General features: G+C 40.2%; 1 pseudogene; it reads left to right on the top strand.

Moving 5' to 3' along the window:
- Window positions 1-3,947: 3,947 nt before the first annotated feature.
- LOC101438401 (etoposide-induced protein 2.4 homolog pseudogene) lies at window positions 3,948-5,361 on the top strand (annotated as a pseudogene).
- The last annotated feature ends 15,393 nt before the right edge of the window (window positions 5,362-20,754 follow it).

Raw genomic sequence — 20,754 nt, 5'->3', positions numbered from 1 at the left:
TTGTAAGAATGAAATGAGTTAATTGTACATAAAAATGCCTTTTGAACAGGAAATGAAAGTAAAACAATAATATTGCTAATATTAATGTTGTCTTCAGGTTTTAAGTTCCAATTAGAAGAGTTGATTTCAGGGGTGATGGCAGTATAGGAGAAAATAACTAATTGAGCAAAAAAGTGGAGAAGCTGGATGATACCCCCAAAGCAACTGCATAAAACCACATGGGATGTGCACTGTGGGATGCCCCCGATATTCCCTGGAATCGGGCAAGGATAGTTGCTTGTCTAGAATGGGACAGAAGATTTAAGAACAAGTAAGTCAAATAACAAGTCTAAGAGCATACTGTCTCTCAATTATTTTTTTCATACTATTTTATGAACTGTACATAAGAGGGACTGTACATCACAGGTAGTTTTTAAGTAGCAATTTCATGATCTAGTCTCCATCCAACTATGCAATAGTACCCCAAGCATCAATGCTAACTTCCCCCAGTCTTCACAGAGCCCCCTTCTGAACTGATTTGTATTCCTCCTAGAATTTCAAATACAAATAACATTCTGGAATGGGACCATCTTTAACTGGGTGAACTAATTAATAAGTACCACAAACCAAACTATGAAGAATATGGTTCATGTCTAACTAGGAGGAAATAGGGACATATGAAAATGGAAAAACAACTTTGCCTTAGACAGGATTTTTTTTTTCATTAGGAAAAGCCATCTTGATACATAAACTAAAGTGTAGACATGAGGTATGAAATAATAGTGAGATCATGGTCACCAAAACTCTGTGTGGGATCAATTCCCACTGAGTTACACTCCATGACTCAAAGACATGGGACTTCCATCAACTCCCTGAGGTAGTTAGCATGTCTCCTTGTAATAAACTTCTTTCTGGAAGGAAAAAGACAACTTCTTTAGAAGGGCGGCTCCCCACCATGGTACAGACGTGAACATCTAGAAAAATTATACTTTCTCATATTTCATACTTACTTGTATCATTTCTTGGAAAAACAGAAGAAAATCTTTTATATACTATTAATCTTTGGATTGGCTTATGTTGTGTGAAACTTCTTGGAGCACACTACTACAACAAGCACATTAGATATGGATAGAGAAACCCAGAAGAAAATTATATGGAAAAATAATTCAATAGATATTAATTAAAATTAGAGCCAAGCTATGCTTTTCTGGTCATAAATTAGTGTGGTATGACTGAGGACACAAAAAAGTCATTGTGTCCCAAGATATCTTTGGAGAAATTACATCAGTTCTGTGGATGCTTGTAGGAGAGAGGGTGAGCAATTGAGGAGGTTGTGATTCAGTGCAACCATATTTTTCATCTGCTTTGATGACCATGATAACATATGAAAGTATCTCAAAGTGCCATGCCCTGTGCCACAAGTGGATAGATCCTTACTGAAAACACTGTGACTGTAAGATGAAACTTGGGGGCACTTACACAGTACAGAGAAATGGAATTAGCAGAAGCATCTTCCCCAATCCTATTCTGCAGCTAATTTACAGTGGGCCCCCAAAAGGAGCTGCTGGAAGCAGGGTATTGGGGTAGGGGAAGAGCGGCAAATGGCAGGGAGGATGGAGGAAGCAAAGCGCCAACTGTCCCTCTTCTGTTTCTTGATTTCTTGTAACTCTATGTGTGAGTGAAAAGCCCAACTTCTCTCCAAGAGTCTATCTTTGTTACTGGGCATAGAGTCTAAACAAATAAAGCTCACAGTTCTGGCATTTATGTCCACTTTTTCCACCAAAAGAACACCTGGTCATCATGAAAAAAATGACCACCTTACTGACTAAAGTGATATATTCCACACAGGAATGATCTGTGGATATTTGTTGAACCTGTTTATGGCCTTGACCTCATTCTTTTCCTACTTATACCTGTGGTCCTAGTACTAAGAGGCCCTGCTCCCTGGAAGAACAGTAGCTATGTCTGGGAATATAAAACACCACGAAGAATTCTAGGCTGTGTAATAATATCTGGAAATGTTGGAAAATTTTCAAGCAGTACAATGTTAACTTTTCTAGGCCCAAGAAACAGAATGAGGACTTAACAAAACTATTGGGAAAGCAGATGTGGCTCAAGCTATTGGACTTCCATCTACTGCATGGGAGGTCCTGAGTTCACTTCCTAGTGCTCCCTGGAGAAAGTGAGCTGGCCTGGCAGGCAGGTAAGGAGAGCTGATGCAACAAGGTGACACAACAAAAGAGACACAAAAAAGAAAGACGAGAGACACAACAAGCCAGGGAGTTGAGGTGGCTCAGGTGATTGAGTGCCTCTCTTCCACATAGAAGATCCCAGGTTTGTTTCCCAGTGCCTCCTAAAGAGAAGATGAGTAGGCACAGAGAACACACAGCAAGTGAACACAGAAAGCAGACAGCAAACTCAAACAAAAGTGGGTAGGGTAGAGATAAATTTTTAAAAATTAATCTTTAAAAAAATTAACAAAAAAAACCCTATTGGTTACAGGTTAACATCAAAGTTTAGTGAGTCCTACTTACATGTGAGAGTTTGCATAGCATTGTCAAGAAACATAAATAAAATTACTGTCTTTTGAAGCGTTACTGTTTTCAAATTCTTGGGAAAAAAGATGACAGATTTGTGTATCTGACATTGACATTGAACTTCCCCTCATTTTGTGAGATGTGAGGTGAAGTTATTTTATACAGGATTTCAAGAAAGGGGAGTTTCAGAACATTGAGAGAACTTGATCACTGTTCTGGATAAAAGTTAAAGAAAAGAGCAGAAAAGGGGGAACAGGAAGAAGGAAGAGGAAGAGGAGGAAGGGAGAGAAAAGACTGAGTAAGGCACTGTATTTTTTAGCCTAAGGGGTGCTGATGCAAAATACCAGAAGTTGGTTGGTTTTTATCAAGGGTATTTATTTGGGGTAGGAGTTTACAGATACCAGGCCATAAAGCATAAGTTACTTCCCTCACCAAAGTCTATTTGGAGCAGGATGGCTGCCAACATCTGTGAGGGTTCAGGCTTCCTGGGTTCCTATGTTCCTGGGACTTGCTTCTCTCTGGCTTCAAGGTTCCTTTCTTCCTAGGGCTTGCTTCTTCCTGGGTTCAGCATTCCTCTCTTCCTGGGCCAGGCTTCTCTTTCCTCTGTGGGCCAACTTCCCAGGGCTCTACCTTAAGGCTTCAGCATCAAACTCCAACATCAAAACTCCAACATCAGAAATCCTCGCATCAAAAGCTCCAACACTGTCCTTTGCTCTGCCTTTTATCTGTGAGCCTCCACTCACTAAGGGGTGGGAACTGGGTGGGGACTCCACACCCTGATGATAACTCAATCATGCCCAGATACAGATCAGATTACAAACATAATCCACTATTTCTTTTTGGAATTCATCAATTATATCAAACTGCTGTAGGCACCCTTCTTTTTTCGCAAATGTGCTTCCAGGACAAGTTTCCCCCAATACATGCTTTCATACTGAGTTTTGGATTCAAGATAACAAAATGCAACCTGCTTACCATCTGCCTCCAAATTGAATTTCCCAGAACTCCCTTACATTAATCACGTCCATCCTGTCACTCAAATACATGCTACAAATTACCAAAATTCCCTACAAATTCCAGCCTCCTGTCTTCATTCACAGAAACTCACAGTGGGAGAATTCAGAGCTCATCTGTTCCAGCTGTGTGCCAGATGTCTGAATCTTCACTACACATTTTTTCCTCATTTGGGCTGAAATCTTAACCTAGTTGCACTATCATTCATTCTTCCTAGTGAAGCCCATAGAATAATTTTACACAAAATTGCTCTCAGGAGAAAGTCAGAAAGGAAGTTATCAAACTCTAGTTTACGCTGCCCGCCTTCCCAGCTGCCCGTGCGGCTGGGGCCTGCCCAGTGTGGGCGCCGCAGGCCCTGCCCTGGGAGAGGCCACGTGGGAGCAGGTGACCTGGTGCCCAGCAGCCCAGCGGGCAACAATGGGCAGGGGTCCGGCCATAGCTGGAGCTGCTGAGTCCTTTGTGGTGAGAGATTTTGGGGTGCTTTTCTGTCTCTGCGTTGATAGTTTGGGTAGTGAGAGATGGCTGACAGTATCAAACCTTTCTCCAGGACCTTAGCAGGGGAATCAAAGACTCCATCTGGGGTATTTGTACCATCTCAAAGCTAGACACTTTAATCCAGCAAAAGAGAGAAGTAGCGTCGGAGAAGATCAAGTAGTGTCTTGGCCTACTGGAGAGTGCAGAGTATTGAGTGGAAGCAGGAGAGCAAGCCACATATTGTTAGTAGAGTTTTCCAGTGCTGTGCTTGGAATGGCAAAGTATTCTGGTTTAGTCTCCTCTAGTTTTATCCAGTGTATACTCCTGTGCTTCAGTCAGTAACAGCACAAATTATTGGTGATCCATCACTACATGGAGATGTTTGGTTGAGGCTGGAATGCTTTCTTAAGTCAATTTTCAGTGCTCTTTGGGTACTCCCGGTTTGTGCTTAGCAAAGTTGTACATGCCATTTGGTTTCAAGATATAGCTGATCTGGCATTTGAGGTATCTGGGAGGAAGTGTCACCCATTCCCTGGTGTCAGCAAAATAATTGTGGGCATGTTCTTTCACCTTTTGCTGCAGGGTCATTTCCTCATCCAGGGGATGTTTGTGAGTGTCTGTCCCATCCATCTCGTTGGTCAGCTGGTTAGTTTCTTACATATGTCCCTTCTCTACTCACTTTACTGCTTCAAATATCCTTGGTTCTATAAAGGAATTGAAATGTACCAGCGACTGTCAAATATAGAAAGGAACTGGTCTTACTGCTTTGAATTTGGTTTGCCCCTGGCTTTTCTTACAGCAATGCAGTCATCATACACTGTAGCGGCTGCCTATTCTCTATCTTCTTGCCTTTATTATCAGCGCCAATGAAGTAAAGACCCCTGGCAAAGCAAACCTTTTCCACTGTGCCACTTCTCCTTGGTGGTCTTCTTAAGTAACAGACTCTTCCACAAGACAGTCTATCTACGGTCTGCCCTGAGTACATCGGCCTCTGCAGAGAAGTTCTCTTCACTACATCCATCACCTGCCAGACTGAAGGCTGCTGCAGGCCACTGAACCTCTGCCACCCCAAGGCAGTGGGTGGGATTGGAAGACAGAACCCCTTCTGCCAAAGGCCTTCTGTGTATTTCCTTCTTTCTGAGGAACTGGAATTTTGTTTCTGGTGCATGTGAGGCATAATCTCCTGACACCATTATGTGGATTTTTAGTACCACCCTAAGAAGTCTGAAAGGACCACAGGTCTTTCTGCAACACTTTCTAGCATTTGCCAGCCCCTTTGCCTGAGCTGATTTGAATACTTGTTTTTCTCCCTGTGCCATTTACCCCCTTACCTCCCCTTCCTGCATTCCACACCAGCCTTGGATAAAATGGTTTTGTAAAACTAACTGTTATAATTTGTGGATTTATTTGCTTTCTTCTGTGGAGCATATCCATCAGATGTAAGGGTAAAGGAGTTGTTCCTGGTCATTCCTTTTATAGCCATCACTGTCTTGTTTCTTGTAACTCAGGTTAGGTTTGGGAATCTTGCTTCGCTCAAAAAACAAGCCTGATAAAATGGGACAGCAGGAAAGACCTCCCAGTCAGATCTGCTGGGTTTGGAGGAATGATCTTCTTTCCTCCCCTTGAAGGGGATAAAGCTTTTTTTCACTGGTATGTATCAAGTTCCCCAAGTATGGAGAGGTACCAATTCTAGACAAGTGCCACTGCAATACAGAATGGTCAGAGAACCAAAACACTTAAATTCTGAGAAGTCTGAAATTCCCTATTGGCCACTGCCATGTCTGTCTGGTATTTCAAAGGAATACTGGATGCTGTTAATAGGAACTGAAGGGGTACATTTATTAAACACATTAAACTTGTTTAAAAAACCAAACAACTCTAGTTTAAACTCAAAGGTAAGTTCTTCTGGGAAACGGATGTGGCTCAAGCAGTTGGGCTTCCATTTACCATATAGGAAGTCCAGGGTTTGATGCCCAGGGCCTCCTGGTGAAGGCAAGCTGGCCCATGCAGAATGTCGGCCCACGCTGGAGTGCCACCACACACAGGAAAGCCATGCTGCACGTGAGTGACCCCCGCACAGGAGTGCTGCCCTGAGCAGGAGTGCCGGCGGACGCAGTGACTTAGCGCAGCAAGATGATGCAACAAGAGACACAGAGGAGAGATAATAAGAGAACTAGCAGCAGAAGGGAGCTGCGGTGGCGCAAGAGAATGATTGCCTCCCTCCCATTCCAGAAGGTCCCAGGATCAGTCCCCAGAGCCACCTAATGAGAATACAAGCAGACACAGAAGAGCACACAATGAATGTCAGAATAAATAAATCTTTTTAAAAAAGTCCTTCTCACTTATTAATTTGTAATTTTGGAAAAAAATTTAATCTGATTACAAAAGATTAAGTCTAGAATAATTCCATTTCTATACACACACAGAGGAGAGAAAGTCCCTACATAAATATATAAAGAACCAATGTAAATAATGTTATGGATGCTTTTCTTCTGTAATTTTAAAATTGAGGTAACATTTCCTATATTAACCCTTTCAAATGAATACCTCAGTGTTTTTCATTACATTTACAATGTTTTAAACCATCATTTATTACCAAAATTTTTCACCACCCCAAACAGAAACTTTATACCCAGTAAGCATTAACTCCACATTTCCTGGCCCCACCATGCAATTTTTTTTTTAACACTTTATTTTGAATTGCTTTCAAACTTACAGGACAGTTAAAAAAATAACACAAACTCCACAGAGAATTCTAACACACTGCTATCTCCCCAGATACTCAACTCCAATAATGTTAATATTTAGCCACATATTCCATATTATTTTATCTATCCATCATTCTGTCATTCCATCTTTATCTGTCTGTCTGTCTCTCTATTACAATTCATTTTCTAAAACTTGAGTATAGGTTGTATACATTATGGTCAATGAACACAATACTATCATATACATTTCCAAAGAACAAGGATATTCACTTATATGTTGACCTGAAATGCAGTTATCAAGTTAAGGTAATTTAACATTGATATAAAGCTTATAGTCTATATTTCTGTTTTTCATATATCCTATAAATGTCCTTTTTTTTTAAAGATTGATGTTATTTATTTATCCCCCCCGCCCTTACCGCCTCCTCAGTGTCTGCTCTCTGTGTCCATTCACTGTACATTCTTCTGTGTCTGCTTGTCTCCCTTTGTTGCATCATCTTGCTGTGCCAGCTCTCCTCGAGCGCGGGCTGTCAGCTCTCTGCGGGCCGCAGGCCATCAACTCTCCGCAGGCTGTGGGCCATCAGCTCTCCACAGGTGCGGGCCAGCTTGCCTTCACAAGGAGGCCCTAGGAATCAAACCCAGGGCCTCCAATATAGTAGACAGGAGCCCAATCCCTGGAGCCACATCTGCTTCACCATAAATGTCCTTTTGAGCCTTCTCTTCTCCCTTGTTAGATTCCATCCAGTATCATGTATTACCTTCAGTTGGCATTTCCTCTTGGTTGCTTTTTCTATTTTAAAAAAAATTGTTTAGAACATATATACAGCATAAATTTTCCCAATCACTTTCAAGTACAGTATTCAGTGGGATTAATCACCATGTTGTGCTCATTACCTTCCATTATGAAAACTTTCCCATCTCCCCTAACAGAAACCTTATACCCATTTCGCATTAACTCCTCATTCCCCCTGCCCCTAATTCTGGTAACTTGTACCCTAATTTCTATCTCTATGAACTTGCATAACTCCAATATTTTCGTTGTAATTACTATGAGGCTTAAATTTAGCAACCTAAATATATAAAAATCTCCTTTGCTTTGATACCAAATTAAATTCAATTGCATACACAAATTATGTTTCTATATCTCTTCATCCCCCCACCTTTATGTAGTTTTTGTCAAAATTACATCTTATATTATGAGTCCAAAACCACTGGTTTCTTATTATCTTTTAAACTTTTTCCTTTTAGAGCCTATAGGAAATGAAAAGTAGAATTACCAAAAATATAATAGTACTGGCATTTATATTTACACAGGTTGTTACCCTTATTGATCTTTATTTATTCATGTGGCTTCTATCTATGTCTATTGTCCTTTCTTTTCAGCCTGCAGGACTTTCTTTAACATATCTTGTAGGGCCAGTCTAGTGGTGACAAAGTGCTTCAACTTTTACTTATCTGGGAATATCTTCATCTCTCCCTTATTTTTTTTTTTTAAGATTTATTTAATTAATTTATTTCTCCCCACTCCCTCATTGTTTGCGCTCGCTGTCTGATAGTTGTGTGCTCATCTTCCTTTTAGAAGGTACCAGGAAACAAACCCAGGACCTCCCATGTGGGAGGGTGATGCCTAACAGCTTGAGCCACCTCCATTCCCTGCTTTGTTGTGTCTCTCATTATGTTTTCCTCCTTGTGTCTCTTGTTGTGTCATCTTGTTGCATCAGTTCATCACACCAGCCTGTCGCGTCAGCTTGCTGTCTTATCTTCTTTAAGAGGTATTGGGAACCAAACCCAGGACCTCCCATGTGGCAGGCAGGAGCTCAGTTGCTTAAGCCACATATGCTTTCCTCTTATTTTCGAAGGACAGTTTTGCCAGATAGAGAATTCTTGATTGGAACTTTTTTGCTTTCAGCACTTTAAATATGTTGTGTCACTGCTTTCTTGCCTCTATGAGAAATGAGAAATTGACACTTAATCTATTGAGGCTTCCTTGTATGTGTCACTTTACTTCTTTCTTGCAGGTTTCAGAATTCTCTTTTTATCTTTGGCCTTCAACTGCTTTATTATAATATGGCACAGTGTAGGTCTATTTGGGTTTATCCTGTTTGGATTTCATTGAGCCTCTTGGATATGTATATCTATGCCTTTTGTTAAATTTGAGAAATTTTCAGCCATTATTTCCTTGAATATTTTCTCTGCCCCATTCTCTCTTTCTTCTCCTTCTGGGACATCCACAATACATATATATTGGTATGCTTGATAGTGTCCCACAGATTCATCAGGCTCTGTTCACTTTCCTTCATTCTTTCTTCCTTGTACTCCTCAGACCAGATGATTTAAATTATCTTATCTTCAGATTCACTGATTCTTTCTTCTGCCAGCTCCAATCTGCTGTTGAACCCCTCTAGGGCATTTTTCATTTCTGCTACTTTGGTCTTCTGTTCTGTTTGTTTCCTCTTCATAATTGTTATTTTCTTTGTGTTCATCTATCATTTTCCTGATTTCCTTTAGTTCTTAGTCCATATTTTCCTTCAGCTCCTTGAGCATATATAGGACTTTAAAAAAAAATGTTTTGGTGGAATATCCCAGGTCTAATGCTCCTTAGTGATAGTTTCTAATGCTATAGTCTTCTGCTTTGCCTGGGCCCCATAACTTCCTATTTCTTTGTATGTTTTGTAATCTTTTGTTGAAAACTGGACATTTTGATATTTTAACATGTTTTCATTGGAACTTAGACTCTGAGGTGTCTTTTCTTTAAGTTGTATCCAGCTTGTGTTATGACAGAGCTTTTAATGAATGCCAGAAGTAAACAAAAAAAGGAAAGAAGGAATAAAAAACGCCTTTCTCAGTCTTTGCAGATTGACCTGTGGAAGTACTCTCTATCAGAGCTTATCCAAACAATGAATTTAGAGACTAGTCAAAGGGCAAAGCCTAGAGGTTGCCCTGAGCCTTTCTATGTATATGCTTGTTTGGGGCATATGCTGCATGAGGCCCTGGGAATTCCTTAATTTAAACAGATACAAATGTCCCCTCTTCCCTAGGAAATAGTTTCCTCATGGTCACAGGCACTGCACTCTATGTCCTACAGCCAATGATCCCTTGCCTCAGGCAACCACGTGACTGCTGTCCCACAATGTTCTGTAGGGTAATTCTCTGAACTGCCTTCTACATGGAGGGCAATTTCATGGTGGCGAGTCCCTCATGCCACCACCACAGAGATTGAGCCGGATACACTTGCTCCCTGTACATATGCAAGTGTTACTCTGCTCCCTCCAAAACTGGGACCAGGGAACCAAGCTCAGGCCAACTCCACATGGAGCTGGTCGGGGGAAAAGGAGGGGCCAGTCAGGGTACCATGAAACCCTACCACTTTTTAAAAAAAGATTTATTTATTTATTTATTTCTCCCCCCCACCCCTACCCCCCTATTGTCTGTTCTCTGTGTCCATTCACTGTGTGTTCTTCTGTGTCTGCTTGTATTCTCATTAGGCAGCTCTGGGAACCAATCCTGGGACCTTCTGGAATGAGAGTCAATCATTCTCTTGCGCCACCTCAGCTCCCTGGTCTAACCCTACCACTCTTTTTTTTTTTTTTTTTAATTTAAAGATTTATTTATTTATTTTATTTGCCCCCCTCCCCTGGTTGTCTGTTCTTGGTGTCTATTTGCTGCATCTTGTTTCTTTGTCTGCTTCTGTTGTCGTCAGCGGCACGGGAAGTGTGGGCGGCGCCATTCCTGGGCAGGCTGCACTTTCTTTTCACGCTGGGTGGCTTTCCTCATGGGCGCACTCCTTGCGCGTGGGGCTCCCCCATGCGGGGGACACCCTTGCGTGGCACGGCACTCCTTGCGCGCATCAGCACTGCTGCATGGCCAGCTCCACACGGGTCAAGGAGGCCCGGGGTTTGAACCGCGGACCTCCCATATGGTAGACGGACGCTCTAACCACTGGGCCAAAGTCCATTTCCCCCTACCACTCTTAAGTAGCCTTTTTCTAGATTCAGCTTTCACCCTGTTACTGCAATAACCATTTTGTGGAAATTTGAGAAAGATGTTTCTCCCAATTCTTGCAATTTGTTCAAATCTCTGGGAGAATAGAGCCCTGAAGCATCCTACTCCACCATCTTGATCAAGATGGGGATTTTTTATTTTCTGTTTTGTTTATTTTTATTTTCTAACTTTTCTTCATGAAGACTCATTGATTTCCTAGGGCTGCCATAACACATTACCACAAAACTTGGTGGCTTAAAAAAATAAAAATTTATTTGTTCACTATTCTGGAGACCAGAAATCTGCAATCAAGGTGTGGGTAGGGTCATGCTACCTTCAGAGGCTCTAAGGGAGATTCTGTTCCATGACTCTACCAGCTCTTCTGGTGTCTCCAGTTGTTCTTGACTTGTGGCTGCATCACTCCACTCCCTGCCTCTGTTGTTACATGGCCTTCTCCTCTTCACATTCTCTCCTTTTGTCTGTGTCTTATCCTCCTCTTATAAGAACATTTGTCATTGGAATTAGGGCCCATCTGGACAATTTAGGATGATCTCATCTCAGGATTCTTAACTTAATTACATCTCCACAGACCATTTTTTCCAAATAAGGTCATATTCACACGTTCAGTGGACATATCTTTTGGGGGAGTGCCATTCAGCCCGTTACTTTTTCAATAAGTGAGGGATTATTTATAAAGTATCTTAACAGAATTGAAGTGACAATTAGTTATAAAATGATAATTGGCAACAAAACAAAAACATGAATTTTTAAATGTATTTGGAAAACTTGGGTTTATTGTATTTAATTAAAGAAATGAAATGAGAGAATTGGTGATGACCTCATATATCCAAGGAAAGAGAGATTAGCCTTAAGACGATTAAAGCCAACCCATAATATATAACTTTGATGTTGAAATTACAGAGCACAAATGACTGGTGCATTCCCAGGACAAATGTAATTTTTCTCTTTGCTTGAGCTTCCACCTACCTCTGCATTGATTCTACACATGTTCACTCTAGGGTTTATTGCACATCAAGCTTGTGCTAAGTCTTGGGTGGGAATTCAAAGCTAAAAAAGAGTTAGTTCTTGCTCTTAAGGTCCTCATACTTGTCTGTTTGGCAAAGAAAGCACCCCAGTACGTAGCCCAGTGCTCCTCTTCTTAAAGGTTGTTTTTAAAAGAGTTCAGTTAACCTCATTTTCTCTCCACATCTCCTGGTCACTAATGCACTTAAAAGGAGGATTCAGGGAGTCTTTTTGTCTTTGCATCTTCAATTTCTAATATTGCTATGAGGATAGATTTTATCAGTCTCCTGCAGAGCTGTTTTGGTATCTTTTCCCTGTGAGTATTATGTATCTGTAGCCAGAACCAGAGCATTCCCTTTGTCAAAGGCAATACTCAGTATTCTCAAGAACATCTTCTGTCCAAAACTCCAAAACAACCTTTACCTCCCTTTACATTTGGTTCAATAGCCATAAGCAAGATTTTTGAGTCTCCTTCCACATCTTTTTCTCTCTTAACTATTACTCAGCACTAAATTCTTGGTCACATAGGTGAATGAAGGAATTGACTTATCAAATTATCCTTGAAAGCTATTATTCTATCATTCTGTTCACCCAATTCAACAACAAACCTCCTTCTCCATTGCTTCCACCATTGCCCATGCTATCATTAACTCTTCCTGGACAATAGCAATAGCCTCCTTATGGGACTTCCTGTTTCCCCTCTTGACTCACTGCAAGTTATTCTCTGAATAGAATCTAAAAGGATCTCCTTTTCTAATTTTTTAAAAAATTAGAGTAGTTGTAAGTTTACAGAAACATCACTCAGAATGTAGAGTTCCCATGTAAACCCCATACACACAGTTTTCTCTATTAGTAACATCCCAATGGATCTTTTTGAAACATAAATTAAATCATGTCACTTATTGAGGAAATACTGTTTTTAAAAAATCTCCCAACCGAGAAAACACCTCCACAAAGATAGAAGAGAAAAACAATTGAATTATTGATGAAGCATTAAACCAGAATGCAATGCATCACTGGCAATCTGCAAAGAGACTACAAAAACAGAAAGCTCACCCTTTTTTATGCAGCTAAGTGAATACAACCCATTACGTACTTGTTCTGAAGATATCTTTATGACCGGAAGTAGGTTTGCAATTTGGATCCAAAGGCAATACATCTGAAGTCATGTTCATCTCCTTCCAGGAAGCTGAGAGATAAGGGCACTATCATTCTTGATGAATTACATATCAAGGAAATGGCTTGAGGAAACATTTCTTAAAGAAAAGATTTGCATACATTTCCAAGGGATAGAGAAACAACTTAACAGTTAAAAGTTTTTGAAAATAAATGCTGAAAGAGAAAGGAGGGAGGAGGAAGTATCTTTCTCTTTTTACGCAGGAAAATGAATTCCTTTTTTCTTCTATTGATTTGTATTTACTCTTACACACTCTCCCGCTTAAAAACCTCTCCACATGGAGTCAGAACTCATCACCTTTATGGTATAGAGGAAATGTATATTCTCAATCATGAAAGCTCATCAGAGCATTAAGTGTCCCAACTTTATCTGGGGTCTCATTACACAGGCACTATTGATGGAAACGCCCATGTGGTTGAACTCAATCTACAGCCTCCGTGCCCTACAAGAGGTAGAGAAGGTGGGGCTGATGAGAGGTAGCTGAAATCAAAGGTTGGTCCTTCTGGAGGGGCCAGCCTCCACCCTAAGACAGCAGGTGTGGCTGGTTCCTCCTGGTCATCTCATTAGCATGCCAACTATCAGATATGGTCTGGGCTCACCTTGAAGAACAAAAGACACACCTATCGCCACGCCACTAGAAGTTCCAAAGATTCAGAAGTTCTTTCTCCAGGAACTGAGGACAAAGACCAGTCAAGTTTTTTTCGTTATACTGCAAAGCTGGTGACTGTTTCACTGATTTTTCTACACTACATTATACCAATTTCCCTTAGTCCAGCCTCAGTTGCAAGTTTCTTCATTGTTTTTCCAGCCTTCATTAGTTGTCTTACTAACTTTGCATCCTCTGCCTGATCCCAAATCCATTGCTTTAAGATTTTGTTGCAGCAGCATTCCTTTTCCAACTTCTGTTTCAGTTTTGTAATGCTGTATAACAAATGACCCTTTCCTTGTTTAGTGACTTTAAACAGTAATTTTTCTCCTGATTCTATAGGCTTGGCATTCCAAATGGGTGTACAGGTCATACAGAGGCAGGGTAGACTAGGGAGAGGGGGAGCTCAAGGAGGAGGGGAAGATGGGGAGGAGGTAGAAAAACACAGCTAACCAACTGAGCAAAGAGTCTGAGGCTAGGGAATTCTGCATGATGAAAATTAGTTTCTCAGAACAAAACAAAAGGAGCAAAACACCTTGACAGGCCTATCTGAGAAACAATCTGGGTACAAGGGAAACCACAGGAACGTGCTAGGCAGACCCCACATCCTAAGTCCTGCTCACCTTCCCTCAGGGGTACCTTTTCCCTTAGAGGTACCCACAGTATCTGCGCTTAATAAACGCTTTAAACTCACCAGGCTAGTTGAATTCTTTTAACTCTTCTCTTGCATGCCCAGCAACAATACCTGGGCTCTGGGCTGCTGATCATGTGGCTGCTTTCAGGTGGAAGCCAGTTTAGGCTGGAAAGCTCAAGATGGACTCCTTCATATTTCTGAGACCATATTTCTGGATGTTGGTTGGAGATTATTAGTTCTCCAAGTGGCTCTTCACTGTAGTAGGGCAGACTGAGGTTCCTCAAAGCATGATGGTCAAGGCCAATCCAGATTCCAGAGCATGGAAAATAGATTCCATTCCTTGATGAAGTGAGTGGGAAGGTCACGTTGCACAGATACACGAACACACAGAGGCACGATTCATTAAATGTCATTATTATAGTGATCTCTCACACCTCTTCAGCCCTATTTTAAAAAGATCATTTCTGATTCTACCATAACTGAGAAGTTGGCCACAGCACTACCAGGCCCAAAAATAACACCGCCTCTGCTCAGATTCATGCTAGTAAAAGGGATGTTCTGTGTCCTGTCATTTTTACCAAATAACTCAAGTCTGTGCTAGTCTCATGTGATACATCTGATTGGCACAATTTATATCATATATCTGCACTCAGCGGGAAAGAAGCTGGAAACTGTGTTTTTGGATTCTTCATTGAGATGGAAAGGTTTCTATCAGGGAGAATTATCAAACTATAGAGAAGGTGCTCAGAAGATTTAGGGTATCCACATATGACAGCTGTCTGCTACCTACTAAACCATTCTGTAAAGTCTAAAAACCTGTTAGAATCCTAAGTGGTGGCTGTATGGAAAATAAAGGAATAGGGCAGTAAATGTAAGTGAGGCTTATCACACATTCATATGATACACAAGCAGAAGAAATAACCCGTTATTGAAAATCTGTTCCTAAGAAGCCCAGGAACTTAGAAGCAAGTGAGTGGGAGCCCATGCACAACTGGGATCAGCAAAATGAGTATAAGATTCCAAACTGGGAGTGGGTGTAGCTCAGTGGTTGAGTGCCTGCTTTGCATATACAAAGTCCCAGGTTTGATTTCTGTTACCTCCTGAAAAAAAGGGAAAAAAAAAAAATTCCAGACTGACAACATACTAGAGAAATGTGACTCTTGCTAAACAATAATTTTTTAGAAAGGATAAAATCATAATTCTCAAAAAATATCAAATGAATGTATATCAAATACTTTATTTAACTAATATATTAATGAGGGATTCAGTAAAATGCAAAAACCAAATTGTTCAAAGAGTAATCCAAAGAGCAGATAAAGATATAGGCAATCAGGACCACCAAAATGAATTACTAATAGATGCAAAACTGCTCAATATGCACAGTGCAACGACCAGTTGCAACTTCATTGAACAATATTCATTTGCATCACCGTGAACAAGGATGATTTGCATTTACTGCCCAATTTTTGCAGATCTTTTGCCCAGATTTTTAGTTGGGCTATTTGCCTTTTTATAATTTATTTGAAAGTGTTCCTTGTAAGTGCTAGGCACTAGTTCATTATCAGGTATATGATTGCAAATATTTTCTCCCACTCTGCAGGTTGTCTGTTGCATGTTTAGTTTTATAAGAAACTGCTAAAAAGTTTTACACGATAACTGTACCATTTTACAATTACACCAGCAATGTATGAGTGATCTAATTTCTCTGCACTCTTACCAGCGTTTGGTAATGTCACTGTTTTTAATTTTAGCCATTCTTTTAGGTGTGCAGTGATAGCTCATTGTGATTTTAATTTGCATTTCCATAATGGCTAATGATGTTTGACATCTCTTCATGTGCTTATTTACCGTTTGTATACCCTCATCCGGGACATGTCTTTATATCTTCTGTCCATTTACTAAATGGATTTTTTTTTTTACTCTTGAGTTTGAGAATTCTTTATATAGTCTAAATACTAATCTGTTGTCACACTTATGGTTTGCAAAGTTTCTCCTAGTCTGTAGCTTGTTTTTTCATCCTGTTAATAGGATCTTTCAAGTACCAAAGGTTTTTTATATTGATGAGGTTCAGTTTATCAACCTTTTATGACTCATATTCTTGGTGGCATCTAAAAAGTCTTTGCCTAACCTTAGATCTTAAAGTTTTTTTTCTTATTTTTTTCTAAAAGTTTTTAGTTTTACATTTTACATATGATGTAATGTCTGTTTTGTAAGTTCACAACTATTACTATACACTTACTGTTTATGTGTATGTATGACTGATATACTTCAATAAAAAAACAGACAACAACAAAAAATCATACAGGGCTCTCATATCTCCCCCTACCACCAAAACCTTGATTGTTATGAAACATTTTTAACTAATGATAAAAAAGAATCCTCAAAATATTACTACTAACCAAAGTATCTTACATTTGGTGTATTTTTCCCCCAATCCACCCTATTATTTTTATATCATTTAAACATGAACATACATAAACAATAAGTGTATAGTATAAGTTGTGAACTTACAAAGCAAACGTGCATAACATCATACAGCGGTCCCATACGTCAGCCCAACACCAACACCTGACATTGTGAGACACCTGTTACATATTATGAAAGAATATCGTCAAAATCATAATAGTAACTATAGCACATATCTTACATTTGGTGTATTTTTTCCCCAACCCACACTATTATTTTTTAAAATATATTTTTATTACAGAAGTTGTAAACTTAGAAAACAATCATGCACATGTGCAGAATTTCCATACAACACCCCTTTATCAACACACTACACCAGGGTAGAATATTTGTTATAGATTATCAGATAATATCGTCAGACTGTTACCACTAACCATGGTCCGTAGCGGACATTTGGCACACTTTTTCCATACTCCCCCATTATTTTCCATACTCCCCCATCTAAGCCAATCTTTGGCTTAGATGCATGAATACTACAGTTTTGCTGTTAACCACAGTCCATAGGTCACTCCAGTTATATTTTCCCATGCTTCTCCACATTTCCACTACCCTGCAATAGTGATATACATTTGCTCTAGCTCACAACGGACACTCTTGCATCTGTACCATCAGCCGCAATTCTCATCCACCTCTGGGTTTACTGTGTTATTCAGTCCTTAGATTATTCTCTAGCTTTCTTTCAATTGACATTTACATTCCTAGACTACCCTTTCCAGCCACTTTACTATTTATAAGCCAGCTGTTAGTCACAATAATGTATTGCCATCAACTCTACATTTCCACACTTTTAAAGTTAATTACAACTTCTACATACATTAAGCATCAGTAGACCATCTCCTCCTCTTATCTCCTTTAAGAATTTACCACCTACCACTAGGTCAGGAAGATGTTTTCCTACATTTTCTTCTATAAATTTTATGGTTCTTGATTTTTTTTTTTAAGATTTATTTTTATTTATTTCTCTTCTCTTCCCCCTCCCCCCAAGTTGTCTGCTTTCTGTGTCCATTTGCTGTGTGTTCTTCTGTGACCACTTCTATCCTTATCAGCAGCACTGGGAATCTGTGTTTCTTTTTTGTTACGTAATCTTGTTATGTCAGCTCTCCATGTGTGCAGCTCCATTCTTGGGCAGGCTGCACTTTCTTTCGCGCTGGGTGGCTCTCCTTACGGGGCGCACTCCTCACGTGTAGGGCTTCCCTACGTGGGGGACACCCCTGTGTGGCAGGGCACTCCTTGCACGCATCAGCACTGTGCGTGGGCCAGTTCCACATGGGTCAAAGAGGCCTGGGGTTTGAACCGCGGACCTCCCATGTGGTAGGCAGATGCCCTATCCATTGGGCCAAGTCCGCTTCCCATGGTTCTTGATTTTATATTTAGGTTTTAATTCACTTGTGTTCATATTTGTATAAGGTATGAGACAGGAGTCCCCTTTCTTTTAGCTATGGATATCAAGTTCTTACCATTTATTGAATGGACTGTTCTTCCTGAGGCGGGTGGGTTTGGCAGACTTGTCAAAAATGGCTTGACAACAGATATGAGGGCCTATTTCTGAGCGATCGGTTCAGTTACATGAGTCTATGTGTTTGTCTACATGCCAGTACTATGCTGTTTTTACCACTGTAGCTAGGTCATATAATTTAAAGTCCAGAAGTGAGAGTCCTCCAACTTCACTTTTCCTTTTTAAGATGTTTCTGGCTGTTCGAACACTTACCCTTCCAAATAAACTTGATAATTGTATTTTCCACTTATTTAAAAATTGCTGGGAGTCTTTTTTGGGTGATGGCATGGAATCTGTATATCAATTTGGGTAGAATTGATATCTTAATGATATTTACTCTTCCAATCCATGAGCATGGACTGTTCTTCCAATTATTTAGGTCTGTTTTGATTTCTTTTAACAATGCTTTGTAGTTTTCTGAATAGAAGTGCTTTACATCCTTGGTTAGGTTTATTTCTAAATATTTGACTCTTTTAGTTGCTATTGTAAATGGATTTTTTTTCCTGATTTCCTCCTCAGATTGTGCATTACTAGTGTCTTTTAAAGTCTATATTATCTTATATGAGTATAGGTACTCTTTTTTTTGGTTACTGCATTTGTGGAATATCTTTTCCTAGCCTTTCACTTTCAATCTGTTGGTATTCTTGGGTCTAAGGTGAGTCTCTGGCAGACAGCATGTAGATCGCTCATATTTTCTTATCCACTCTGCCAATGTGTGTCTTTTGATTGGGGTGGTTAATCCATTAAAATTCAATGTTATTGGGAAGCAGATGTGGCTCAACTGATAGAGCGTCCATCTACTATAAGGAGGGTCCTGGGTTCAATCCTCAGGGCCTCCTGACCTGTGTGATAAGCTGGCCCATGCACAGTACTGTTGCCATGCGCAAGGAGTGCCGTGCCACTCAGGGGCGTCCCCGCATAGGGGTCCCCCACACGCAAGGAGTGCTCCCCACAAAGGAGAGCCATCCCACATGAAAAAAGTGCAGCCCACCCAGGAGTGGCACCACACGCATGGAGAGCTGACGCAGCAAGATGATGCAAAAAGAGACATAGTTTCCAGTGCCACAGGATGATGCAGGCAGACGCAGAAGAACACACAGCAAATGGACACAGAGAGCAGACAATGCCAGGGGGCGGGGCGGGGGGGAGGGAGAGGCATAAATAAAATAGATCTTTTTTAAAAATTCAATGTTATTACTATAAAGGCAGTTCTTATTTCACCCATTTTGACCTTTGGTTTATCTGTTATATAAATACACTTTTAAACACATCAATTTTATTAATACATGCTAATAAAGTATACAGTTCATCCAAAGTATGCAATCAATGGTATTAGGTATAATCACATATTTGTGCATTCATCACCTCAATCATTATTAGAGCATTTTCAGTATTTCAATAATAATAGTAATAAACAACAACAAAAAACAGACAAAAAACCAAGAAAAATCTTCACCTCTCAATCTCTCTCTGTTTACCTACTGTACATAGCTGCCATTTCTGGCTATTCATGCACAATTATTTCTTTTTCTCTTTTTTCTTTTTTTACCTTTGTTTTGTTCATTTAATACTTGAATATATAAACAATTAAAAACTAAGAAGAAAACACAGTTGAATAAAAACATGCATTTCTCTCTCTGGACTGACAATGTGATAGCCAGGTCCTGAGCCTCAACAGACTCCAGCACCTACAATCTGATCTATTGGACTTACCACACTCAGCTAAGATGGAGTTGAAGAAGGACAACCACCACACCATGGAGCCTAGAGTGATTACAACTGAAAATGGGAGGATTGCATCCAGCATCCATGTGGAATCTGAGCCTCCTCTTGACATAGAGGTGCAATGGACACAACCAATCCAATGTCCACATAGAAGAGGTGGCATTGGATTGGGAAAAGTGGACATGGTGGACGATGGGTATGGGGAAAGGCAGGAAGAGATGAGAGGTGGAGGCGTCTTTGGGACATGGAGCTGCCCTGGATGGTGCTTCAGAGGTAATCACCGGACATTGTAAATCCTCACAGGGCCCACTAGATGGAATGGAGGAGAGTATGGGCCATGATGTGAACCATTGTCTATGAGGTGCAGAGGTGCCCAAAGATGTACTTACCAAATCCAATGGATGTGTCATGATGATGGGAACGACTGTTGTTGGGGGGGGGAGAGGGGGGTGGGGGGGTGGGGTTGAATGGGACCTCACATATATATTTTTAATGTAATATTATTACAAAGTCAATAAAAAAAATAAAATAAAATAAATAAATAAATAAATAAATAAAACATGCATTTCTCAATTAAATATACTGGATACTTATTTTGAATCATGCAATATGTTATACAATATATTTGGTTCATGATAATGCAATCACACAGTAGTAGTTCTTTTGTGTCTGGCTAGCTTCACTCAACATAATGTCCTCCAGGTTCATCCATGCTGTCATATGCTTTACGACTTCATTTCTCCTTACAGCTGCATAATTTTCCATCATGTGAATAGACCATAGTTTGTGTATCTGTTCATCTGTTGATGTGGCTGCAAGGGTTGTTTCCATCTTTTGGCAATCATTGTTATGTCACTATGACTATCAATGAACAGATGTCTGTTCGTATCACTGC

The sequence above is a fragment of the Dasypus novemcinctus genome, chromosome 7 (genome assembly GCF_030445035.2).
Source record: "Dasypus novemcinctus isolate mDasNov1 chromosome 7, mDasNov1.1.hap2, whole genome shotgun sequence".
Lineage (NCBI taxonomy): Eukaryota > Metazoa > Chordata > Mammalia > Cingulata > Dasypodidae > Dasypus > Dasypus novemcinctus.
The sequence above is the reverse complement of the archived record's forward strand: the minus strand, read 5'-3'. Positions and strand labels throughout refer to the sequence as shown.